Below are 27534 nucleotides of genomic sequence, written 5' to 3' on the forward strand. Positions count from 1 at the left end.
TGATATCAAATCAGAGACATGGTGTCTGATAGAAGAAAAAGTTGGCTACGATCTACATACTGTGGGGTCGGGCTCCAAATTCCTCAATAGGACACCCATAGCACAAGAGTTAATAACTAGAATCAACAAATGGGACTTACTCAAACTAAAAAGTTTTTTCTCAGCAAAAGAAACAATAAGAGAGGTAAATAGGGAGCCTACATCCTGGGACCAAATCTTCACTCCTCACACTTCAGATAGAGCCCTAATATCCAGAGTATACAAAGAACTCAAAAAATTAGACAACAAGATAACAAATAACCCAATCAACAAATGGGCCAAAGACCTGAACAGACACTTCTCAAAGGAGGACATACAATCAATCAACAAGTACATGAAAAAATGCTCACCATCTCTAGCAGTCAGAGAAATGCAAATCAAAACCACCCTAAGATACCATCTCACTCCAGTAAGATTGGCAGCCATTAGGAAGTCAAACAACAACAAGTGCTGGCGAGGATGTGGGGAAAAGGGTACACTTGTTCATTGTTGGTGGGACTGCAAATTGGTGCAGCCAATCTGGAAAGCAGTATGGAGATTTCTTGGAAAGCTGGGAATGGAACCACCATTTGACCCAGATATTCCCCTTCTCGGTCTATTCCCTAAAGACCTAAATAGAGCATGCTACAGGGACACTGCTACATCGATGTTCATAGCAGCACAATTCACAATAGCAAGACTGTGGAACCAACCTAGATGCCCTTCAATAGACGAATGGATAAAAAAAAATGTGGCATTTATACACAATGGAGTATTACTCTGCATTAAAAAATGACAAAATCATAGAATTTGGAGGGAAATGGATGGCATTAGAGCAGATTATGCTAAGTGAAGCTAGCCAATCCCTTAAAAACAAATGCCAAATGTCTTCTTTGATATAAGGAGAGAAACTAAGAACAGAGTAGGAAGGAAGAGCATGAGGAGAAGATTAACATTAAACAGGGATGAGAGGTGGGAGGGAAAGGGAGAGAGAAGGTAAATTGCATGGAAATGGAAGGAGACCCTCAGGGTTATTCAAAATTACGTACAAGAGGAAGTGAGGGGAAAGGGAAAAAAAACAAGGGGGAGAAATGAATTACAGTAGATGGGGTAGAGAGAGAAGAGGGGAGGGGAGGGGAGGGAAGGGGGGATAGTAGAGGATAGGAAAGGCAGCAGAATACAACAGACACTAGTATGGCAATATATAAATCAATGGAAGTGTAACTGATGTGATTCTGCAATTTGTATATGGGGTAAAAATGGGAGTTCATAACCCACTTGAATCAAAGTGTGAAATATGATATATCAAGAACTATGTAATGTTTTGAACAACCAACAATAAAAAAAAAAACCCTGAAAAACAAAAGTTAAAAAAAATATCCCTGAAAGATAGCAAACAAGGAAAATATATGGTAGGTTATAAAATACCACATAGGCTACATGTGGTGGCACACTCCTGTAATCCCATATATTCTGCAAGGTGAGGCAGGAGGATGGCAAATAAGTAAATACAATAAAAAAAAAAAAGACTGGGAATGTAGTTCAGGCACTTGCCTAGCATGTGTAAGACCCAGGGTTCAAGATCAGCACAGCAAACAAACAAACAAACAAACAAACAAACAAAAAACAAACAAAAACCCAAAACTAAAACAGAAACAAAACACATTGTGCAGGTGTGGTGATTGAGAATGCTAAGGAGAAATGGGGTGATTTATTAAGCATCATTGGAAAAGTGACATATAGTCATGAACTTGGAGAAACTGAGGAAGTTAACCTTTGGATTTCTGAGGTAGGAAAATTCTAGAATGTGAGGAAAATCAGTGCAAAGGCTGGGAAATAAGGACATGTGTGATGTGTTCCAAAAACTTTCAAGAGACCAGCATGGCTGACACACAGGGATGAGAGAGGAAGTGGTGAGGAGCGAGGTAGGAAGGACCAGGCCACCGCGGTTCTTGTAGGCTGTTAAAAGGACTTTGGTTTTCTTCTGAGACACGGGGACCTACTGGTGAGTCTTGAGCAGACAGATGACATGATCTGAACAAGATCTGAAGAACAATTCTGGCTGTTGCGCTGAGAATATGGGATGTGAGTGGGGCAGCAAGGCTAGACAGAGAGAAGAGTTAGCAGCCTTCTGCTGCTGGTCCATGCTGGGGGTGACGGTGGTGTGGACTACAGTGAAAGTGTGATTGAGCAATCGAGATTGTGAGACATCACAACTTCCTAGATGTGCTTTACGGTATAGTCAATAGGATTTCCTGTCAGATCAGATGTAGAGTGTGAGAGAAAGAAAAAAAGATCAGAACAAATTGTTTTTTTTTTTTTTTGGTCACAGAGTCTCACTGTATTTCACTGTATTGCCCAAGATGGCCACAACTCCTGGGCTCAAGTAATCTTTCTGCCTTAGCCTTTCAAGTAACTGAGATTATAGGCATGAGCCACCATGGCTGGTTTAGGATGAGTGATTTGAGGGATTGAGTAACTGGAAGGATGGAAATGCCTTCCGCTGAGGTGGGGAAGCCTGTGCAGAGAGCACGTAAGCAGGTTTGGTGTAGGCAGGTGGCAGTGGTGGTTCGAATTTCAGGAGTTCAGGTAGACCTGTGATTGTGTCGGTGTTTTGTTCAAAGAACTATCTAGCTAACTCTGTGAGCTCTTATCTGAGATTCATGTACATTTTGTGAAATTCCATGAAATCCCAAGTGCTCGCCAATCTCTGAGCCCTTTGGGCAGCCTCCAGGAGTTCCCCTCACACATGGTGCCATGGATAGAATGCAGCAGGGATGGGCACTGTGGATCACACCTGTGAGAATCGAAGGGGCCAGAACTCTGTCCAGTGGGAGTTGCCCTTGTTGGGTTTTCCAAAGAGAAAAAGTATGATTCATAAGCATAAGGATTATAAAGAAGCACAGCTAAATAAATGTTCCTTAGTACATTCTTATTCGACTCCTTATTCAATTCCATATGTGAGGCCCCTGTCGCATGCATCTGGGTGGGTCTTGATGTTTTCAGGCCTCTGAATTCAATTCTCTTGTTTCTCTTTCTCCTAGATCCCACCTCTCCACATTTCTTGCCTTTCCCCACCTTCATCTTCTTTCTGGTTTCCTTATTCAGTGTGTCAGTTAGGTTTTCGTTGCTATGATCAAAGTACCTGACAAAACCAACTCAGAGGAGGAGAAGTTTATTCTGGCACATGGTTGCAGAGGTTTCCGTGGTGGGCTGACTCCATACTTCTGGGCCAGGGTAAGGCAGAACATCATGGTGGAAGGGCATGCTTCATTCATGGAAGCTAGGAAGGTAGGAAGGAGGGGTGTAGGAAAGGAGGGGGAGAGGTGAAAGGGCTCTAGGGAGACATATCCTTCCAGGGCATGTCCCCAGTGACCCAGCTCCTCTAGCCATGTCCCACAGGCCTACAGTTACACCCAGAAGTCCATTCAAATTAGGATAGTCCATTCAAATGTGGGCAGGTTATATGCAAATACTAAGCTACTTATGTAAGGGAATTGAACATTCCCAGATTTTGTATTCAAAGCTCTCATCATTCACTCAGTTCACTTTTTCATTAACACAAGAGGATTCAGGGGATACCTCATATCCAAACCATACTACCCTACTACCCGGTTTTTATTTTTGGTTGAACTTGACTACCTTTCCCTTTCTTCAACACTATCTCTGCTGTGCTTTTCTCAACCAAGAGATTTAACTAGGGGCTGGGGATATGTCTCAAGCGGTAGCGTGCTCGCCTGGCATGCGTGCGGCCCGGGTTCGATCCTCAGCACCCACATACAAACAAAGATGTTGTGTCTGCCGAAAACTAAAAAATAAATATTAAAAAAATTCTCTCCCCCCTCCTCTTAAAAAAAAAAGAGAGATTTACCTAGAAGTGGGCATCTAAATAATTCCTCAGAATGAATTCAACAATAAATATTTGTAAAACAAACAAATTAACTTGTTTTCTTTTCTTCACTTCCTTGAATGGGATGGAGTTGGCCATGACAGAGATAAACTAAAACATGTCTGCAAAGGCTAAGCTCGAATAATGACCTTGCTGCTCACAAACCTTCAGCCATTCCCTGTCAGGCCTGGCATGGTCTGTTACAGCAGAGCTGCCCGTGTGTCTTTCTATACACAGGGACTGGCTTTCTCCAGGGCAGAGATGGTCAGTCTCATTCCCATCTGTATCTTTATTCACACTGGGCTTTGCATGCGGTAAGCATGTATAAATGACCCCAGAGTTTAATGACCCCAGAGTGGGATGGATTGTGCATGTCAAGTATTACCTAGTTTAAAGTCGTAGGTTTGGGAGTCAGTCTTAGCTCCTGAATAGCAGCTTCCAGAAAAGAAAACATCCCTTTTATCTTACAAAGGTTGAGGCGACTGATGATACTCTCTGAGGAAACCATGATTAAGTCTCAGGAAGCAGACCAGGAAGATAAGACACAGTTTCACTTAATGAGTCCGGATGGGTGGGCCTGATGTTAAAGGCTTCTGATGTCAAGACCAACCTGACTCATAAACTACTCCTCTGAACAACATCCTTTTACTTCCCGATCTTTATGCACCGAAAAGAGTTTTACCTTGATGCCCTCTCACCCACCCAACTTCTGAACCTTATGATGGTTTGTGAGACTTTGTAGAAGAATCTGCTGAACATTTTCAAACTGTTAGTAAGCTGCTCTCTCTTAGCAGCAAAGCAGTCTTACATCATTCTGGATGGCATTCCATTCTCCAAGTGGCAAATTCCTACCAATCACATTTTGAAAGACCATGGATGAAAATGCAATTTACAGTTGATGTACTGCCTTTGTGGTTATGCATCCATAGATTTAGGCAGCTGTGGATGGAAAATATTCAGAAAAAAAATTTGTATCTGTGTTGCACATTTCCAGACCTCTTTTCTTGTCATTATTCTCTAACCAATGTGGTATAACAACTATTTGCATAGTATTTACATTGTATTAGGTATTATAAGTAATCTAGAGATGATTTAAAGTACATGGGAGAATGTGGGGAGACTATATGCAAATAATAAGCTACTTATGTAAGGGAATTGAACATTCCCAGGTTTTGTATTCCATGGGTGTCCTGGAACCAATCATCTACGGATACTGAGGACTAGCTATAATTCAGTGGGCCTATAAGTAGAAATAAAATGAAGAAAAGAAGTCAAATAGTTGCATACTTCCTGACCCAACCTCCCTCCCTAGCGTGAGACTGGATTTGCTTGACATCACAAATAAGTAGTTTCCTGCTCATCAGAGAGCTGTCATTTCCTTGGTTACATTTGCCTGAAATTATCAATCCTTGAGAGCTTTGAAAGAATGTGAGAATACCAAGTAGGGAGTTCCAAAAATTATTTCTAGGCATTTCCTCAAAAAAATGGTGGAAAAGAGCTTAAGGAATGAACATGGCTAATGATGACAAGGGTTGAAGGAGGACCCTGAATTATTTTGGGGGGATCACTATGTTTTATTTCTTTATATGACTACAAACAAGGTCATTCATTCACTCGAGCTCTTACTATTGCCAGAGATTGTTCTTGGCACTAGCAAGACATCAGTGAACAAAACAAAGCAAATAAAAACCATCCCCTGCCCTCACAGGAGTTACACTTTAGTGGGAAAGTTCCCCCTGTGGTGCATTTCTTTCTCCCTGGTAAGCAAGACACAATCTTGTCAGATGAACCGGGGAAAGGAAGAGAAGGCTTACTCTCCTCTCTGTCTCTCCTTTTGTCACTCTTTCCTCCTCTACTCAAGTCCCCAGGCCACATGATTTTCATAGGAACCTCTCCTGAAAAGAAAGGACGAAGAAAGCAACTCCTGCTATTTGCAGTTTCACCAAAGGCTGTCAAGAAATGGCAGTACCAGTTTTTACAGAGGGAGAAACCCAAGCCATCTTTCCTTGTCATGCACAGAATCTCTCCTCCACTTCTGCAGAGGTCATGGCTCCATTGTTCCGTCTGTCACTTAGTTGCATCATCTGGGGCTCATCCTTGATTTATGTTTCTTTTCCCCTCCTAATCCAGTCATTGGTCCAGATCCGTTATTGTCTTTCCTATTTTGCCACTGTGCCCCATCAATATTATAATTTCTCACCTATACAATTGTGAGACTCTTGCATCTCCCTTATCTCGAATTTAGCCTTCACGGTGGTGTTAGATTTACCATCCATGAGCCAGCTTTGCTCATGCTCCTTTCTTACCTTTCTAGAACCTTCACAGGCTTCCCACTTTATATACATTCTGAGGTTCTTCCAGTTCTCCCCTAAATATCCTTTAAAATTTTTATCTTCAACTTGTACATTTTACTTTTGGTGGTGCTGGGCATGGATCCCAAGGCCTCGCGTATGCTAAGCACACACACTGCCAGCCAGCTCTGCGCGCAGCCCCCATGCTTACTTTTGATTTAGCCTAACCTCCTGCTCTGGGAGATGACATACCTTTCCTGGTATATTCCCTGTGCTTTCCAGCAATAAGTTTTTGCTCCCTCTCTTCCTTCCTCCTGGAATTCCCCCTTCACATCACCACCTTTTGAAATTCTACCCATCAATTGAGAAGACTTGAGTTACCTCTCTGGCCCTTTTGATTGTATTTTGAGACAGGGTTTCACTAAGTTGCCCAAGCTGACCTTGAACTTGCCATCCTCCTGCCTCAGCCTCCTGAGTTGCTGGGGTTACCTGAAGTCTTTTCTGACCTGCTCACTGAATGGAATTTCTTGTCGAGCTCTTAGTATCTCTGTCACAGAGGCCCTCTCTCTGCCTTCACTTTCTGCTCCCCTCTGTAGTTTGGAGGCCCTTGAGGCAGACACCAGGGCCTCCTTGTTTTTCTCTTACAGCTTTTCATGTGGCAGGTGCTTCACAAACATTTGCTGGATTACAAAGCCAGGGGTATTTGAAAAACATGAGGGTCAGTGAGGTGGGGGGGCATAGCTTTGGGTTGGGGCCAGGTAGGTTGAAGCGATGTGTAATTTTCGTTGGGGGGACTTTTGAGGTTGCTTTTGTTGGGCTTGGGGTCGGTCAGCTATATCTGAAATGTTTCCACTGCAAAATGAGGCAAAACTGTCTGAACCTGTGGAGATAAGGGGACTCTCTGTTTTTGTAATGCTGATTTATGAGAGTGACTTACGAATAATGGGTACTGAATAATGTTAGCTAACATTTCCCTTGGAATCTGCCAAACAAATAAGGGAGAGAGACAGCTCATGTTTTCTGCACACCTGGAAGGTGCAGTGCAGGTATTGTGTGTGGTTCTTTGAGAACAAAAATAATAATAGCAAACACTTTTGGAGTTCTTAACATGCCAGGCCCATGTTCAGTGCTTTACCTGTGTTAACTCATTTCATTTTTATAAAAATCACTATATGTAGTTGTAATTCGTTTGAAGGAATTGAAGCACAGAGAAGGTAACTATCCTGTCCAGATTCGCAGAGCTGTTAGGAAGACATTCTGGACGCCCGAGTCTGGTGCTGACGCTGCTCCAATTCCAAACTAAGCTATTTCATTTAATGCTTGCAATGCCCAGTAAGGCCAATGATATTCCCTTCATTTTTACAGATGAGAAACTTGAATCTTCAAGAGGTGAAACAACTTTCCCATAGATGCCCATGCAATAAATGATGGACCTGGGATTCTAGTCCATTTTTATCACTTGCCCCCAGAGCACCCATGAGACTCTATTTTTACCAGTGTTGTCAGTAACAAATCATTAGCTTCTTTTGAGAGGTTGTGAAGACTAGGAGAATTATTCCAGGCTGATGCCTAGCAAACAACTTTCTAGAACTAGGCAAAAATTTCCACCCAGGAGAAATCCTGATACCCTCTTCTATGTTTATTATGGTGACAATGATTCAGACTCACTCGATTTCCTGGAAATGAGTGTCCAGTCCGGAGTTAATGGCATAACATGCATAATTGGGTTAGTGAGTGGCCTTGTTGGCTGTGAATTCCCAGGAAACTCCCTAGAATGGATCATAGCTGCTCAGAGAAGGATGCTCCCTTTCTCAGATTTTTATGCATGTTCTCAGAGGATTTTGGAAAGTCAATTTAATTTACTCATCAAGCTAGGAAATACTGAGGGATTTCTGCCCCATTATGCACATAGACCCTGCTAATGTGTTCCAGATGAGATCACATGCCCACATGGAGCAGTTTTGTGCTGCCCGGATTGCAACAGGTAGGACAGCCAGTGGTAATGTCACTTATGTGCATAAGTGTCCATTATTCACCAAATGATTGATGAAATGACCTCTTTTCTTCATTTAGTGTGTATGTGTGTGTGTTTATATATATATAAATTTATTTTTTTTTGTACCAGGGATTTAACCTAGGGGTGCTTAACTACTGAGCAATATCCTAGTCCTTTTTTATATTTTATTTAGAGACAGGATCTCACTAAGTTGTAGAGGCTGGCTTTGAACTTGTGATTCTCCTGCTTTAGCCTCCTGAGCCTCTGGGATTACAGATGTGTGCCACTGTGCCTGGCTTCACCCAGTAGTTTGAGAATTATTTTTAAATATAGATTCTCCTCTGTTGGGAAGGTTTAAACATGGTCCTGTTTAAAGATGGTGGAATAACCAGGTACTCTGCTAGCTGCCCTCTGATTTCCAGAGTTCTACAAAAGCCCGGAGGCAAAGATTAAGTCTAAACTTTCTTTAACAAAAAAGAGCTAAAATACAAAGTCCTATGTATGTTCCTAGGTCTCCTCTGACCAAGAAATGTGTCTAAAGGAGACAGATGTAACAAGAAGCAGCGGGATGGTGCAAGGTCTTGTAAGAGATGGCTGATTGAGCCTCTTGGTTGGTGCTCGCTCTCAGCAGCAGGACCCCTTTCCCTGTGCTTTCCGCTGATGTCCATGTGGCTTTAGATGAGTCTTCAGATCCCCATGAAGGACCTGGCAAGACAGAGTGAGGAGTGCAAGAGGTTTAATGAGGGGCAAGACCCCTGAAAGGTCAGGACGAGAAGCAGGAGAGTGTGGGGATGCCTCAGGCTGCTGTACAGATCTGAGTGTCTGGGTCAGCCCAAGACAGGGCCCAACCTAGTAGAAATGACCAAGTCCCAGTCTGCCTTCTCTGCTGAGGCGGAGGGCCCCAAGGATGAGTTTAACCAGGAAAGCCTAGGAGGACTCTGATATTTCCAACAGCTGTAAGCTGTCAGTTCACTGAAGTTTTTGCAGCTGCTAGAAAGTTAATTTTTATTTTTCAATTAGCACATAAGAATAGCACCTATTTATGGGCTTTGGTGTGACAGTTCTATACATACATAAACATGTTCTGATCAAATCAGAGCAATTAGCATTTACTTTCTTTAAACATTTATCATTTCTTTCTCTTGGGAAAAAACTTCAACCCCTTCTTTTAGTTTTTTTTTTAATAAAATATGTGATAAATTATTGTGAACTATTGTTACTCTACTGACATAACTGTATTTTGGTACCTGTTATCCTGTCTCCCTCTACCCTTCTTTCCCTCCACTGGTCTTTACCCCTAGTGATCTCTGTTATACTCTGCACTTCTAAGAAATCAACATTTTTAGCTTCCACATCTGAGTGAGAATGTGATATCTTTCTGAAGCTTGGCTCATTTCACATAACATAATATCTTCCAGTTCCATTCATGTTACCATGAATGACTAGTGAATGACAGGATTATTTTTTTTTTTTTTGTCATTTGTTTGTGATACCAGGGATTATACCCAGGACCTTGAGCATGCTGGGCAAGTACTGTACCACAGAGCTACATCCCCAGCCCTTTAAAACAATTTTGAGAGAAGGTCTTGGTAAGTTGCTGAGGTTGGCCTCAAACTTGTGATCCTCCTGCTTTGGCCTCCCCAGGTAGCTGGGATTAAAGGCATGCACAATGATGCTGGCTCATTTCATTCTTTTTTTTTTTTTTTTTTTTTACTTGTAAATGGACACAATATCTTTATTTTATTATTTATTTTTACGTGGAGCTGAGGATAGAACCCAGTGCCTCACATGTGCTAGGTGAGTAAGTGGTCTACCACTGAGCCTCAACCCCAGCCCTCTTTTCATTCTTTTTAAATGGATGAATAATAATCAATCATGTAATATTGTGTATAATGTTTTATTTTTTCATCCCTCAATGGATACCTAGGTTGGTTCTTTATCTTGACTGTTGTGGATAATACTGCAATAAACATGTGAGAACAGATGTCCATTTCACATGCTGATTTCAATTCCTTTGGATATATTCCCAAGTGGTTGATTGTGGTAGTTTTATTTCTGGGTTTTTAAAGAGCTTCCATACTGTTCTCCATGACTGTACTAATTTATATTCTCACCAATAGCATTATAAAGGTTACCATTTCTCCACATTTCCACCACTATTTGTAATTTTTATCTTTTTGATAATGGCCATTCTGAGGAGATGTAATATCTTGCTTGGTTTTGATTTGCATTTCTCTGATAATTAGTGATGTTGTGCATTTTTTTCATTAGTTTGTTTATTCTCTTTTGAGACATGTCTATTCAGATAATTTCTTCACTTTTTTTTTTTTTTTTTTTTTTTGGTACCTGGGATTAAATTCAGAGGTGCATAGCCACTGAGCAACATCCCTAGCTTTTTTTATTTATTAAATTTTGATACAGGGTCTCAGAGTTACTTAGGGCCTTGCTAAGTTGCTGAGACTGGCTTTGAATTTGCAACTCTTTTGCCTTAGTCTCCCAAGCTGCTGGGATTACAGGTGTGCGTCACCACGCCTGGCGATTTGCCCACTTTTTAATTGAATTTTTTTTTTCTGTTTAATTGTTTGAATTTCTTGTATATTCTGGATACTAATCCCCTACCGGATGAATAGCTTGCAAATATTTTCTACCATTCACTTCATTCACAGTTTCCTTTGTTGGACAGGAACTTCTTAGTTTGATATAATCCCATTTGTCACTTTTGTCACTTTTTGCTTGTGCTTTTGAGGTCTTAGTAAAAAAAAAATCATTGCCTATACGAAAATGTTTCTCCTATGTTTTCTTCTAGCGGCTTCATTATTTCAGTTCTTAACATTTAAAATCTTTGATCCATTTTGAGTTGATTTTTTTGTATATGATGAGAGAGAGAGAGAGAGAAAGGGTCCAGCTTAATTTTTCCCTATATGGATATCCAGTTTTCCCAGCACCATTTGTTGAAGAGACTTCCCTTTTTCCAGTGTGTGTTTTTGGCATTTTTTTTTTTTTTTTTTTTTTGCAGATAGTTTGGCTGTGGATGCATGGGTTCATTTCCAGGTTCTCTTCTTGGCTCCATTAGCATTAGTCTATGTTTTTTATTTGTTTGTTATCTTGATACTGAGGAATGAACTTGTACGTGCTAGGCAAGTGCTCCACCATTGAGTTACAGCTCCTGCACTCTCATTTTTGAAAATTTTATTTTGAGACAGAATCTGGCTATGTTGCTTGGGCTGACTTGAACTTAAGGTCCTCCTGACTCAGCCTCCTGAGTAGCAGGGATTACAGATGCTCACCGCTGTGCCTGGCAATCTGTTATTTTTGAATGGAGATGTGAGTTGGCACTGTTGTGGGCAACTATTTTTAGTTACACCTTTTCATTCTTGGGTTTAGCCAGTATTCTAATCATGTACCATGTTATTAGATAATGAGTTTGACATCCTAGAAGTATTTACTATTGTTTTGCGAAAAAATAAAATTGAACAAGAGACTATTCCTGCCAGTTCTCTGTGCCTCCATGAAATTTTTAAGGTCTTTCCCAACCAAGACATGGTGAAGTTTATGATTTGTTCTGGGGCTCCCAGGATTTAGCATAACACACCTGTGTTTGTCTCCTTTAGAAGACTTTTCTTGCCTGGTCTGGGGCTTGAGAATGGCAATTTTTAAGGCCATCAAGTGCTCTTTGATTTCACCCACTGTTAGGTTTTAGAATTGTTTTAGTCATCATTTTGCTGCTGGAACTAAAAGACCTGACAAGAACAATTTTGGAGGAGGAATAATTTATTTGGGGGCTCACAGTTTCAGAGGTCTCCAGCCATAGACAGCTGGCTCCATTCTTCAGGGCTCAAGGTGAGACAGAACATCATGGTGGAAGTGTGTGATGGAGGGAAGCAGCTCATGTGATGATCAAGAAGCAGAGAGATACTCTACTCACCAGATACAAAATATATACTCAAGAGATACACTTCCAATGACCCACCTCCTCTAGCCACACTCTACCCAGCTTCAGTTACCACTGTTAATCCTGTTAGGGGATTAATTCACTGATTGGGCTAAGGCTGTCATAACCCAATCATTTCTCCTCTAAACCTTCTTGCATTGTCTTACACATAAGATTTTGGGGGATACCTAGTATCTAAACCATAACATTCTGCTCTGGTCCCCCCAAAACTCATGTTCATCTCACAATGCAAAATACACTTAGTCCACTTCAAAGAGTTCCCATAGTCTCAACAGTTCAAGGTAGCCCCAAAGGGATATTAAGTATTCTGTAAAGACTCATGTGTTCAGGGCCTGGTTCCCAAAGCAGCAACTTTCAAAGCTAAGGATCATAGAAAATGATTGGATCATGACAGCTTGAATATGATCCATTTGATGGATTGATAATTTGAATATTTGAATGGACTATTAAAGGTAGTGGGAAATGTAGGAGGTGGGACCTAGTTGAAAGAAATATGTCCTTGGAGGCATGACCAGAAAAGGCATTTCTTGTGCTGGGTCTTTTCCTCTCTGTCTTGCTCTGCTACTATGAGCTGGGAAGCTTTCTTCCACCATGCCGTTCTATCAAGGCTTAAAGCAATGGAACCAGCTGACCATGGATCAAAAGCTCTAAAACTGTGAGCTGGAACAATTCTTTCCTCCTCTAAGTCATTCCTTTTTTTTTGGTACTAGGGATTAAACCCAGGGGTACTTTAACTTCTGAGCCTTTAAAATATTTTATCAGAGTCTCACTGACTTTGAATGAGTGATCCTCCTGCCTCAGCCTCCAGAGTGGCTGTGCCCGTCTAAGTCATTTCTTTCAGGTATTTTGGTCACATCAAAGAAAAACTGACCAATACATCCACTCTTTTTCCTTTTCAGTTTATGTGAATCTGTGATATTAAAAACTCTCCATTCCATGTCCCTGTAGTCATTCCTTCCAGCCCATATGTTGAGGGCTTGTTGTGTTCTGGGAACTAAACTAAATATGAAAGGACACAGCTGAAAAAAATACGCCTTTGGGAAGTTCAGTGGGAGGGTCCATCAGGAGCGCTGCTGTGCTGAGCGCTGAGGATCATGATCTACCCGGGTGCTAAGGGAGCCCATAGGGTATGGCTGTTGAAGAAGCCACAGGAGGCAGGCTATAGACTCTAGAAAGAATTTCCCTTTCCACTATTTGTCTCAAGTGGGCCATAAAACTTAGCTGACATTCACTTAAAATATTTCATACCAGAGAGATCCTCCTTATATCTAGGGGAAAGAAACGTCATCCCTGAAGACACAGAGATGCAGAGAAGAATCTGAGCAAACAGGCCCTGCTAAATTCCCTCCAGTTTGGGTCAAACCCTTTTGTCCTTTAGTTATACTTCTGAAAAACTGTCCACAAAAATATGCAGATCTCCCAGTTCCTTTGGGCCTTCATTTCAGAAGGCTTCTGTGTCCTGTAAAACTTATAGTAAATGTTGGTATGTTTTTCTCTTATTAATCTGTTTTTGTTGAAAAGGTTTCAGCTATGAAATGTGATGGTGGAGAAAGAAATGTTTTCTCCCCTACAGAACACTTTGGTATGGGTTCCTGTTCGGTCTTGGGGTGGGAGTATTGAAGAAAGACTATCCAAAGACAAAACTGAGGTTGAATCCTGAAGGATGACTGTGAGTTGCTCAGACACACGTGATGATGGTTATACGTGTCATTGAGGAGAGGACATTCCAGGTAGAAGACACACAGGTGCAAAGGGTCAATAGGGAGAGAAGAGAGTGAGAAGGCATAATATGAGAGAAAAGGGCAAGTCAGCAGGTGTGACTGCAAAGCCCTGCAGAAAAGCCCACCCTCTGGGCAACCAGAATCTACAAAATGGTTGAAAGCAGCGACAATAAAAAGATTTGACTTTCTCATACCCGTTCCTGCACACTAGGTTACAGGAACTACAACCCCCATAGCCTGCCTGCTGGGGTTTTCATTGCTGTGTTCTTGTGCCCAGCTATTCAAAGGAGAGGTGGATGTTGCTGGAGGAACGCATTCCAAAGTGGTGGGTATGCAACTCTGTGCCAAGTTTGCCTCTTTCTGAGGTACGTTTGCCCTCCTGGGTGGCAGTTGTAGGAGTTAATTTATATCAGGGTCATGCCAGGGTTGAGTCTGATCACATTGCAATGGAAAGTGCATGGGCTGGCAGTTAGGAGACCTGAGTTTCCATTCAGGTGACAACATTCATTCCCCTCCTTCTTTATTTACAGTGTTGGGGATGGAACCCAGGGCTGCACACTTGCTAGGCAAAGTACTCTACCACTGTGCTACGTTCCCAGCCCCCACATTTACTCCCTGGCATGATACAGATGGGGTTCAGGACGTGCTAACTCCAAATATGACAACTTGGAATCTGAGAAAACAGCAGAAGCAGGAAGGGCACTCTTTCCTCTCACCCTACTCCCCTGAAGCGGGTCATAAAACCTAAGAATTTCTGACTTTCTCCTGAAGCAGATCATAGGACTCTCCCAATAGAGGTGCTACCTGGAGGAAAGGAGCCAAAGATAGAGATGTCAAGAAGAATCTCAACTTGCAGGGTTTGCTCCAAGCCCCACCCCCCCATTATTGTCATTAGATGAGACCCCTTTGTCTAGTTATACTTCCCCCAAACTGTCCATTCTTCCTGAAACCCAAGCATAAAATACTCCAGTTTCCTTGTTCCTATGGGGCTTCATTTCTAAAGGCTCCCATGTCATGAAAGCTCACATTAAGCATGTGTGCTTTTCTACTGCTAATAATCTTTTGTTATAGGGCCTTCATCCATGAGCCTAGAGATGGCTGAGAAAAAGTATTCTCCTACATCCTGACAGTAGCAATCTTTTTCAGTTTACTTATTTCTCAGCAGGCTTCCTGTTACAGAATAAGGTTCGCTGATTTAGTAAAATGCCCTCCTACCTCGCCCAGTGGTTTGTGTGCAAGGCAGTGGGTTCTGGGAGTATTCTCTGCCAGCATCTCCTGAGAACTTGCTAAACATGCAAATTATTGGGCTGCACTCTAGACCTAGAAATCAGAAACTACGGGGGTGGGGGTGGGGGGTGGAACCAGACCTCTGTTTTACCCAGCCCTTCCGGCGATTCTGGTGAATGCTAAATTTTGATAATCAGCGATAAGGGGTAGTAAACTTTAATAAAAATTTTGTTGCACCAAACACAAGCTTTCTCTGCGCACCTCTATTTGGAGCAGCTTTGCAATTTCACCAGGAGAGGGCGGCGACGGACCTGCCTTTTGCCTTGTCCAGCCGCAGAGCCCAAGGAGAGGGTAAACAGCAGCCACAACAAGTTCTGTCCGTTGCAGAAGTAAATGAAAAGGGACTTCAAAAGGCTGTGGTCTCAAAATGGCAGTTAAAGAGAAGGCAATCTCCAGAGTCGCAGCTGCAGCGGCGGAGGTTGCACCAGCACCTCCAATTGCTAAAGCATTTAGGATGGAAGCATTTCTTTGCAGCATTTCTTCGAGCCCCCTTCCTTTGATATACTCAAGCTTTTCGACTTTCCTTTGTTCTTTTTCCCCCCTCCCCCACACCTCAGGTTTAATAGCTGACACGCTCGCCCGCGTCAAAGGTGTTACATCTGCTGGCCGCACCAGCTTGCGGTTCCGCATTGTTTGCTGCAGCCGGGTGCAAGGTTCACCGCCAAGTGTGAGCAGGGAATGCCCCTCCTACCCACTTCCTCATTTGGACCCCGCCACCTTTGGTCCCGCCGACCACTTTTTTTGATCTCTGGTATTACATTCCTGTCCCTGCCTCTTTTTCTCCTGTCCTCCAGATCCCCTGGAGTTCCTCATTGTTGAACTGTTCCTGGCCCCGAGTTCCTGCACAGCAGGAATTTGCAGCGATTGAGTCCGTGGGGCCAGAATGTATTACTGCCTTGGATACTGGGGCGGGGCTGAGGCGGGGGTGAGAAAAAGAAAACCTTCCCAATCTTCCATTTTCCCCCTCCATTGCACTGCTTATCCGTCCTCAACAATGAGCAACATCCACGTCAGGAAATCTAGGCATGGGGTGGGCTGGGGGGCACAGGATAACTTGGATTCCCCAAAGGGAAACAGTTAACATCTTTTAGTATCTCATAAGAATTAGCATACCAGGTGCCTTATGGTATTAAGCAAATGAGAAACCCTCCTGCATTCGTGTTCTCAAAATTTCATCCCAATACAAGTTAAAAGATTGCCTCTTCCAAAAGTATAATTCCAAGTAATGAGACTTCATTCTATTTCAAATGCTCAGAGAATTTTGTATTGTGGGGGACAGGGCAGAGGAGGGGTTTGGATGGGATCTGTACTAGGAAACAAATGCCTGTAGATATCAAGGAGACATATTTTATAAATTTTAATATTTAAGAGATAGTTTCTCAATTTACACTGGGATTCTCATATATCTATTCTAAACAACAAATTCAAATGGAAAATGCTCCACTGTTCCCCATGCGTGGAGGAAGGATAGGAAAAGGAAGGGCGAAATCATTTAAAGGATGGTTTTGTGCTGACAGCTTCAAGGCAATAACCACAGATGATGTTTTGCTCCTTAGGGCCAGGTTGTCTCCAGTTTGTAGTGAATACGTATTGAAATGATTGTTTGTAACTGCAGAGTTGTTATCTTGACTTTAGAATAATAAGAAAGAAAATATAGAAGAGCTGGCAGGGGCCTCTCCACAGCTGTTCTTGATTTGTCATTATGATACAATCAGGTTTTTTTGTTTATTTTATTTTATTTATTTATTTATTTTTGTTGTTTTTTGCCTGCCCCTTATAATAGTCTAAAATTCTGAAGCTGTGCTTTTTTTCCCCTTATAACAGAGAGCCATGTATCTCTACTTCCACTCACTTTATTTTCATTTCCAAAAATTGAGGGTTAAGAGATTTTCTTTCCATTTCATGCAAATGAACCAATGTTTCCCACCACATCTTGCGATGAGTGGGAGCTCAAGAAAAATTTGCTAAGAAAATGAACAACCCTGAAGCTTGTGCTCATTCTACTGCACCAGCTTCCTTTGTGTCTTGATAGTTCTCACATGGTGATACCTTTCTGGGTAGGTCCTACTAATTACTGCTATAGGGCAACGAGACCTTCTATGAAACAGGTAGTGAGTGTGAAGGCCTCTTTCAGATCCTGATTCTTGCAGTTATGCCGGAATGATTTTAGACGTGTCACTCAGAGTAACAGGTGTAGTTATTAGAAGGGATAGGAAAAGGGAAGAGGGGATACTCTCAAGGGAGAGAGTGGGTCCTCTCGGAGAGGAAAAGGATGGTGTGCCTCCCTAGCCCTACAATTTTTTTGGAGTCCCAGTGGAATTTCCTGAGACACCTTCCCAGGTCTACCTTGAGTGACAGCAGGATGACATCTCGACTTTTAAGTCTCCACTGCCATGGCAACTCTAGGTCATTTTGGCCCATACTGACTGGCTCTAATCAGAAACTGCTCTTACAAATTTTATGGTTAGGGGAATTATCTTTAATTCTCTCAATTCTGGATTCTGGTCTGTGCAAGGGTCACAGAAGTTTCCCCTTAGGGTAACTTGGGTTCTTCTTATGGGCATTTTGGGCTTGCATTTCTCCTGCACATAGCAGGTTGTCTGTGGAGGAATGTAACATATACTGTTGACTTAAGCCAGGCAGGGCTGCAGGTAAATTGCTTTTTCAAAGTAAAAGCACGTGGGGGACAGCACAACTGACCCATTTTGTAGAATTATTCCCATAATATCATTTTTTCTACTGCTAATGTTTCCTTCTTCCCTATCCATCACCAGTGATTAAACTCCTCTTAGGACTCAGGAGACCCTGCTGCTTGTTCAAGATCCAGATGTCTTGATCATACAACTCCCAGCAGTCTCTGTTCTGCCTTCTACTTGTCGAAGTCTCAGTGGGACATCTTGGCTGTTTACTCCCAGCTTCTTTTTCTGCCTGACCCTTTGTAGGCCGGACGCCTGAGATCTCCTTGTTTCTGTGGAAGTGGGGAAGACACAGCTCCTAAGCGCTGTGGACTGGTACTGTGAGAAAAGCCAGATGTAACTGAATGCAGTGGTTTCAAAACAGACTGAATGTGAGGCCCCCACTCTGAATTGGGAACATATTCCTCCAAATGAGAAAGGGCTGCTGGGTTTGTTGTCTCCGTTCAGCAAAGAATGGAAGAACAGGACACAGTGGCAACCAAGAATAGGTTTATTGCCAAAGCGACAGAGTCTTCTCGGGAGAGAAGAGGCCCCAGAGCTGGGAATCTGGTGGAAGAGTTTTGGCCTGTTCTTTTTATGGTCTCTGGAATTCCCTTCTTTCCTTATCTCCTCCTCTGTCCATGTGCTCTTTAATATTATTGATTGGTTCCCCCTGTGTCCACATATCTGTTTAAGTTTTTCTATTGGGTCCCCCACGTAGGAGCATAAGTATGGAAATCTTTCTGAATGGGTTCCCCACTTGTGTCCATGAGTGCTTTTGTCAACCTGGAAGTTGAACTCAGCAGAAGACCCTCTCGGTGGTGCTCCTTTGTTCTGGCCCTGCCCCTCACTTGCCATTTTGCCCTGGCTGCCTAAGCCCTTCTCTATCTCCCTTGGAAGCTGAAAGGCTGCCTCCCCCACCCTGACAGCACCAAAGGAGAAGTGGTAGGGATGCCCACTCAGCCCTGTCTAATATAGGCTAATTAAATCTGCTTTGTTACCACCTGCTGTTATTTCTACAAATTGTAAGGGGTTCTGTGGGGTTGGAGGGGAGAAATAGATAGATCGCTTCACCCCACTTTGACCAAACTGCGTGAAGTTCACTATTCATTTTTCCATCTTTTATCTCTTTCTTATGCAGGTGGATGGGCAAATCCAGCCAGTCCAGATCCAGGCAGGCTCCCTGGGCTAGGCTGCCAGTATCAGGTTCTATTCTTGGTGAGTGCAAAGTCAGTGAGCACATTCAGAAGATAAAAATGAATGGAGAAAGTTTTATTACTTTCAAGTAAAGAGAGCACTGGGGTTATTTGCAAAGCAGTGCTTTCCCTGAACAAAGCAAGTATGGGGGTACTCTTGAGAAGCCTATACAAATTCATATAAGAAAGCACACGTAGGGGCAGGTACATTCCTGAACATGCTCAGTTTAAGGTGTACATTTTAAAATATGCTTCATTCAAGGTCATGGAGCATGTTTTAAAAAGAAAGATGACATACATTTCTGGGCATTTTCCCATTCAAAGTCATAGAGCACATAAGGAGAGATGGCAAAACAGAATACTTTTGGGCAGATAATTTAGTATTATAATGAGCAAAGTTTATTTTAGGTTATCTAAAAGAATAAGTCAGATCCACTCAGTGAGTTTGACTCATTCTCCAAAGAATTTTTCCTGAGATGGAAGGAAAGTACAACTTGGAAGTTGTCTTTAATAGTCTTTTAAAGGGCCAACAGGTTCCTCCTCTGTAAACACAGGAGTTTGCCCCCCCCAAAGCACCTGCCTCACTTAGCCCCACTGACAGACTGGTGATAGGAAAGGCTACTTGGCATGGCAACAGCTAAAATCCACATTTTGGGCTTTACGTTCTTTGATGGTTAATTTTATGTGCCAACTTGACTTGGGCTAAGGGCTGTCATGATAGCTGATAAGTATTATCTGTGGGTTTGTTTCCAGAAGAGATTTGCATTTGAGCCAGTAGGCTGAGCAAAGAAAATCCACACAGGCATCATCCAACTCACCAAGGGTCTGAATAGAACAAAAAGCCAAAGGAAGGGTGCATTTGCTTTCTGCTTGAGCTGGGACATCTGTATTCTTCTGCCGTTGGATAACAGAGCTCCTGGTTCTTGGGCCTTCAAAATAGGACTGGGATTTATACCACTGAACTCCTGGTTTTGAGACCTTTGGGTCTCGGTTGGAATTATACTACTAGTTTTTCTGGGTCTCCAGCTTGTTGTGGGTCTCTTCAACCTCCATAACCCTATGAGCAAATCTATCATAAGAATAATATATACATATACATATATATGTGTGTGTGTATGATATCAGTGATTCTGATTCTCTGGAGAACTTTAACTAATACAAGATTCCCTGGGCTCAGGCATTTGAAGGTTCCCAGTGGCCTCACTTAGATTACTTTTTGCATCTAATTAAATAATTGTGTTTCAAGCTTCCCAGGCCCTGTGATGAAAATATCTGGGTTTGGGGTTTCAGCTGGTTGAGGTCTAGGGCTGTGCTGGGGACTCAGGGTGATGTGCTGCTTGGCTGCTTTCTCCTACATCTCAGCCAAGGTTCCTGAACCTCCTCTTGAACCAATATTTTACCCTGGCCTGATACTCTTGTCCAGAACAATAGGCCAGTGGGAGTGTCAAGTTTGACGTAACTGCACAGTCAGCCTTTGTTGTGCTTTCTTTCACTTTATAAGGCTCTAAGATTGGAGTCCAGAAACTAGATGTTTGCCTCAGTCTTTGTGTCCAGACTGTTCATGGCCCAGTTCTGGTGACTGAGTCATTTGTTCTCCACACGGTCTTCGGTCCTGACTCTTGTCCTTTTCAGGATTTTTTTTTTTTGTTGTTGTTGTTCTGGGGATTGAATTCAATGGGTCTCTACCACTCAGCTACACTCTAGCACTTTATTTACTCATTTATATATTCATTTTTTGAGACAGGATGTTGTTAAGTTGCCCAGGTTGGTTTTAAACTTGTGATCCTTCTGCCTCAGCCTCCTGAGTAGCTGGAATTAGAGGCATGTGTCACTATGCCTGGATGACCTTCAGAAATTTTTGACCACCTTCTTTTACCTGCCTCATAGATATCCTGGGACCAGAGTGTTGTTCCTGATCGTAGGACAATGACCCGAGTGCTGACTCCTGGTCTTCCTGGTGTATACTGCGGCTAGATATTTGCAATGTTGACCATCTCAGCTATCTACTCCTAGGAGAGGCTGCAACCAGAGAGATCTGGGTACTTTCAGGCCTCAGATGTCCTGGCTCACTCCCTCTGACCTTCTTCATACACTTCAAGAGAGATTTTCTAGAAATCTCTGTTCTAGACTTTTTAGAAACCTTTGTTATTGATATCACTCAGTGCAAAACCCTTCTATGTTCCTCACTGCCTTTGTTCACGTTTCCAGGTGAAGTAGTTGTCCTTCACCCGACTGCAGTAGGGTACTGTATGTAGTGGTTGAAAGCACAGACCCTGGAATCAGGCTGCTGTGTTCAAAACCTGGCTCTGCCACATACTAGCTGTGTGACCTCATTTTCTGGGCCTCAGTCTCCTTATCTGTAAAGGGGTAACATTCACTCATAGAGTTGTCATGAGGACTAAACAAATTAATGTATCTACAGCATTTAGAACAGAATTTGACACTTCAAAGACTATGTAAGTGCTAACTGTTGTTATTTTTCAAGACCAATTCTCTAGCCCTCCATTTTTATCATATATCCCATCCAGACTGCACCACTCTTATTGGAGTCCTAAACTAAAGGCCTCACTTTGGCTCTGTCAGGTCTGGCCTCCTGCTGCCTGGGGAAGTGGTTCAATCAATTGAGAAGTGATGGTGAAGCAAGGAAATCAACATCTTGGTTTGGCCAAATTGGTAAAACAGCGAGTACAGACAACAGCTTTAGGAGTAAACAAAAGCTGGGAGCCAAGAGGTATTCATATACATAATTTTGGTCAGGTTGTGGGGCCCTCTGAGGCCAGAGGTATGCATATGCATGTTGCAGGTCTGGTTCTGCAGGTCCTGCTAATATAGGGGCTTGCTTGAGTGACTTTGGGGTCAGTTTCTGCTTCCAACATGAGATGAAGCTGAGAAGGAAAGAAACAACTTAAAAAGAGCAGGTTAGACAAGTGGAATTAGGTGGTATGCAATGGTGCATGCCTGTGATCTCAGCTACTCTAGAGGCTGGGGCAGGATAATTGCAAGTTTGAGGGAGCCTTGGCAATTGAGACCCTGCCTCAAAATAAAATATAAAGGGCTGGGGATGTAGCTCAATGGTAGAGCACTCCTGGGTTCAGTCTCCAGTACCAGAGAAAAAATGGGGTCAGAACCATGACTAGGTGCTTCTTTAAATTCCCCAGTTTTAAAAGAGCCTCTGAATTACACCACCAGGACCTTCCTTGAACACATCCTATTTTATGTTTTTTATCTGTGTTTGTGCTGTTCCATATGCTTTAAATACTTTTCTTATTTCTTTGACTAGCCTAACTTCTACTTGCCTTTCAAAACCCGACAGGGTTTCTGCTTAGGAGGTGCCTTCCTTTGCCTCCATGTGATTTAGAAGGATCTAAATTATGCACCAGCAGCACCTTCCCTCACACACTGTCTTTTAACCTCCAATTTCCATATTGCTTCATCCGCAATGCTGAGAGACAGCATCTGCAGGGACTGTCACCCTCAGTCACTGACTGGATCTTATCGCTTGCATGGTTGTGATTATGACCTTATGTCTTTGATGATTACAGCAGCCAAGTTCAACTCTCCTTTAGTGTGAAACTAGAATAGTTCAAGCCAGGAGCCACTCTGACAGTGACTCAGTCCCCGGGTGGTGATGACTCATTGCTGGGGCTTCAACTTCCAGAGACTCTTCTGATAGACAGGAGTGCTGAAAACTTACCTGCCACTGGATCCTGGATTCTGGCACAACCCTGCATAGCTCAGGAGGAAGGCACTTTACCCAGGGGGCAAAGAGCTGCAAAGACTTTCTTGCTGCTGAATGTGTGACCATGACTGGTATATTCTCAGGGGCTCATCAGAGGAAATTGAAGAAATGCCTTGATTGGAAGAGACTCTACTTACTAAATATGTCTTATTCTTTTAGTCATTCATAATAATTTATTCAGAGTAGCAACAAATCCAATCTAAAGACCACATTTTCCACCTGCCTTGCAGCTGGTTGTGGCCATGTAAGTAGATACTGGCCAGTGAGTTTTACACGAAAGTGTTGGTTGATATTATTGGTAGGCCTTTAGAGAAATGAAAAAGTGTACCCTTCCTTCCCTATCCTACTATTTGAAATATGGTTGTGATGGCTGCAGCTGTAACAGCCATCGTGGGCCATAGGCTAAGGCTCTCCAACTGGAGATGGAATGGAAAGCTGAAAGGAGTCTGGGTCCCTGACTGCATAAAAGTCACCATAGTAAACCGGTTCTGCCAACCTCTGATTTTTTGCTAGGGCTCTTTCTGATTTTCTCTCTCGTGCAACTAGACTTAATCCAGCTGATTTGGTGATGTGCAATTTGTTCTTGTCTTAGCAGAAGTCCATGGGAAGCTTCTGGATGAATTTGGACCATGTCTTAGAATCAAGCCCCGAGTCAACTCTCTGGCCTGCTCTGGGGTGCTGTGTATTTCCTGTGGAAACCTTGCCTTGCCTCTGTGAACCCTCCTAATTCCTGCTCTTGTTCCTGCTTGAGTCTCAACCTCCACCCCTAAATTCTCTTGTTTTTTTTTTTTTTTTTGTCCTTCATTTGGATTTGGCCTCTTGCTTAGTGACAGACCTACTGCCCAACTGGTTACCACCTGCAACTTTCCTGCCAAAGCCTACGTCTCCAATCCAAGCTCCTTGATCTGTGTCTACAACCCCTGTATACTCTCAGTCTTGGTATAAATGAGTAGAAGCAGAATAACTAGTGGGAACAAGACCCCTGGGAGGTCTGCTAAGAGAAATTTCTTCTCCACAAGCTGTGGATTTTTACATGAGCTTAATATATTTAAGGTTTCTGGGTCCCATTTTGCAGGCAGACACTTTCTGTGTTGAGTGAGCCACCAGGGACTGCTAGCCATTGAGAACCTACTGTTGAAGGTTTGGGCTGCTGATTTATGGGGGAAACCATTCTGTAGAGTCTTAAAGAGGCCATCAACTGAGGGAAAGCCACAGCCACCTGGCCTTGCTCGGCATCCGTGTGTGATCCCTGGCAGTTCAGTCTCACCCTGGGGACATTTCCTTTCCCAGTGCTAACCTTAATCACCAGCTTAATTATAGTTTCTTAGAGATGATTACAGCTTCTTCTGATGAGAACAGATCCCATCAGGCTGAGGGCTGAACACCCTGCATCCTGCCGCTCCCCATGGATTGACCCTGGTGTACAAAGGTTATGACTGCCTTATGTTAGACCTCAGAGAGAGGGGAATTTGGGGTTGACTAACCTGCTTTTCTCAATGTGTTCCTGCATCGAGGGTTGTATTTTAATTAACCCTCAATTCCAGGCAAGTATTTGACAGCCCACTTGAAAAGCGTAGATTTGCTTGCCTGGCAGAAACTCAGGGGCTCCCTTTTAAGCCGACCTTTCTCAATCTGGGTCCTTGGACAATGGCCAAACAGCAGCAGCAAGCCTCTCCTATCTGCTTGCACCAAGGTGGCACAAATTGCTATTGTTTCTATGACAACTGATGGCTTTTTTTTTTTTTTTTCATTTCCTAAAAGCCGCCGGTATGATGGACAGCAGCATGTGGAAGAAATCTGTGAGGCAGGGACTAGCTTGGTAGATTGCCCAAGCAAAGGCACACTGCGATTTTATTGTCTTCCTCAGTCGTGGCTCTTTGTCTCTGCTGTTCGGTTCCATTGTTTGGCATGCAAGTCACATAGAGGTAGGAATAATAGCTGCTAGGCTGAGAGAGGAGAGACCCCAGCAATTTGTATGCAATCTCATTTGAACTCTTGGATTTGGGAGGCAGTTTTTCTTCTTCTATTTTTTTTTTCCCTCCTTTAAACTGCTGCTCAGCTTCTTGTGCTTAATGAGGCTTTTCAGAAAGGAAAAACTAGGAAACAACAAAACATGGGTTCTGCCCTTTAAGCAATTGCTTTCCAAATTCTTTATCGGAATACAATTATGCTATGAAGGTGAGTTTAGGAATATCTATATTTGTAATCTACAGTGCCTACATCGACAAGTCAGACACTATGTGTGGCTCTTTTAAACAGTAGTGGTATTTAACATGCCATTCCCTTGAATAAGAAAACTATAGGAAAAATTAACTTTCTGGGGATAATAACATCCCAGTTAGTCAATGCTTCCTGGTCTGAGAGCTGAATATCTTTGGAAGAGCCTGAATGTCCATGCAGGATATGGAATCTATTAGAAAATCAGTGTTGTCTGCAGTCTGAATAAACACAATGGGTCTTACAGATTGATAGTTTTATTTTTCAACTGTGTATAGATGTTGTTTCAAATAGTCAAGGACAGGTTGTTGTCAAAAGTAGCAGCATCTCTATCAGCTTTGGGTCATTATTTTTTTCAGTTGAAAAAAATGTATATCTACCATAATGGGGGCAGAGTCTCAGTGCTTTTGAATGTTAGATAAGAGAGCTTCTTTTAGGCAAAATGTTTGGGAACTGCTCCACATTAGTTTTTTCCAACTTGGTGGAAGAGTTTCAAGAATATTTTGGAGGATAGGAGTATCAGGCATCTGAAAAGTTGTTAGAGATTGGGTAAACTGTCTCCAGCAATTACAGAGATAATTCTATACAGAGAGAGGTTTGGTACAGGAGGGTCAAGTCTTGGGTTCAAAGTCACACAGCCAGAAGGGAACAGTGTGGGCACGAGTCTTCCAGTTAGCTCTTGATCCTTGGTAGGTGATATAAAGGAGTGAACAATGCAGAAAGAACCCAGATGTTGAAGCGGCTTAACTTACAGCATCTTTCTGAGTGCTTCAGGCTTTGATGTGTGAAGCTTTGTATCATACTACTCGAGGGTCTTGGAATCACCTAAACTGGCTGCCTCGGGGAGATGTGAAGGCAGCCATGGGGCGCAGAACAGGTACCTAGTACTTGAAGCTGCAGAAAACTGTGAAAACTGAGCAAGCAGGAAGGTCACTCTCTGACCTCTGTTGCCCTTCTTCCCTGAAGTGGGACATAAAATAATTCTCTTACCTACCTCCCCTGAAAGAAGGTCATGAGACTTAACCAGAGGAATCCTGCCGTATACTCAGAGGGCAAGAAGAATCTTCACCAAGGGCCTTGCTAAGCCTTCTGCATCATCACTATTAGACTGTGCTCCCTTCTCTCCATTCACACTTGCACTCACCTGGCTGTAAGAACTGCAGTTCACCCTTGTTTCTTTGAACCTTGGTTTTTTTGAAGGCTCCCTTGTGATGTGAAACTGTCGCCACACACATTTGTTATGCTGTCCTCTTGTTACTTTGTGTTGTGGTATATGGCTGTCAGCAGTGAACCTTGTAACGGGTGAGGAAAAAATAGTACTTTTTTCTGCGCTGCAGCAGGAATAGTAGCAGAGTTCCCCTGTTAACCAGCTCCTGCATTTGGCTGGAAAACTCCAAGGCTTGTGAACTGTGTTGGAGGTCTCCTCAGAAGGAGTCTTCATCTTTTTTTTCTTTTTTTCAGTTTTATTCATAATTATTATTAGTGGCAAGCATCGTTTGAGGACTCAGGATTAGAGAAAACTTTCAGTTCAAGGAATGTGCAAAAAGCAGACTCCAAAAAGCATGGATCAGAGATGCCTTGAGGGACCCAACATGATTTATGGAATGGCCTTCCTATGTTTATCTGTAAAATGCGACTGAAGCCAGAAGACCTTTATTCAGGTTAGTGGTGATAAGTAGTGACTTAAAAGCTTTTTGCCCCATAAATGACAGTGTTCAAACCTTATTGTCTTAAGTTTGTGAAAACAGTTTGGTTTAAATAATATTGAAAAAAGGAATGATACAAAAAAATTAAAACTTTAGTTGGTTTCTAATTCTTCACATGAAAAATAGCCATATTAATATTAAACTTATATTCTTCATATTATTCATAAAAACTCGTTCCAAAAATTATTGCTAGTTGATCTACAGATTTGCTAAAACCTTCACTTTATGTAATCCTCCCCTGTAATTAATTCTGAGTTTGCCCTTTCCTTTATCTGGTAGACATTTGCATGAGTGGCATATAAGCCGTACTTTCAATCTAAATTTAATTTGGTTTTATCAATGTTTATGCCATAAACATTGTAATTATTCTTAATTGCATAAATAATATCTTAGATATCTTTTCCCTTGGCTTCTCTCTCCTTCATGTTATACCCTCATGCCAACAATCTCATATGTATCCTTTTATGTACATAAACAAAAGTTTAATTCTGTTTATGCTAGTATTTGTACATGCATAGGGTTGTGGGCCTTTTCCTTATTCCATTGCAGATAGGTTCCTCTTATGGTTTGGATCTGGAATGTTTCTCAAGAGCTCATGTGCTGAAGGTTTGTTCCCAGTGCAGAAATGTTCAGAAATGCAGCTCTGGCTTCATCAATGGATTAACCCATGGGTGGGCTCACAGCTGAATGGACTATAGGGAGATGGTGGAAAGTGTAGGAGGAAGTAGGTTACTGAATTCATGCCTTGAAAGGGTATTTCTTGTCCTGGCCCCTTCTCTCTTTTTCTGCTTCCCAGCCACATGCTTCTACCATGATCCATTGCCTCACTATAGGCCAAGAAACTATG

This window comes from Callospermophilus lateralis, chromosome 7, assembly GCF_048772815.1.
Source record: "Callospermophilus lateralis isolate mCalLat2 chromosome 7, mCalLat2.hap1, whole genome shotgun sequence".
Lineage (NCBI taxonomy): Eukaryota > Metazoa > Chordata > Mammalia > Rodentia > Sciuridae > Callospermophilus > Callospermophilus lateralis.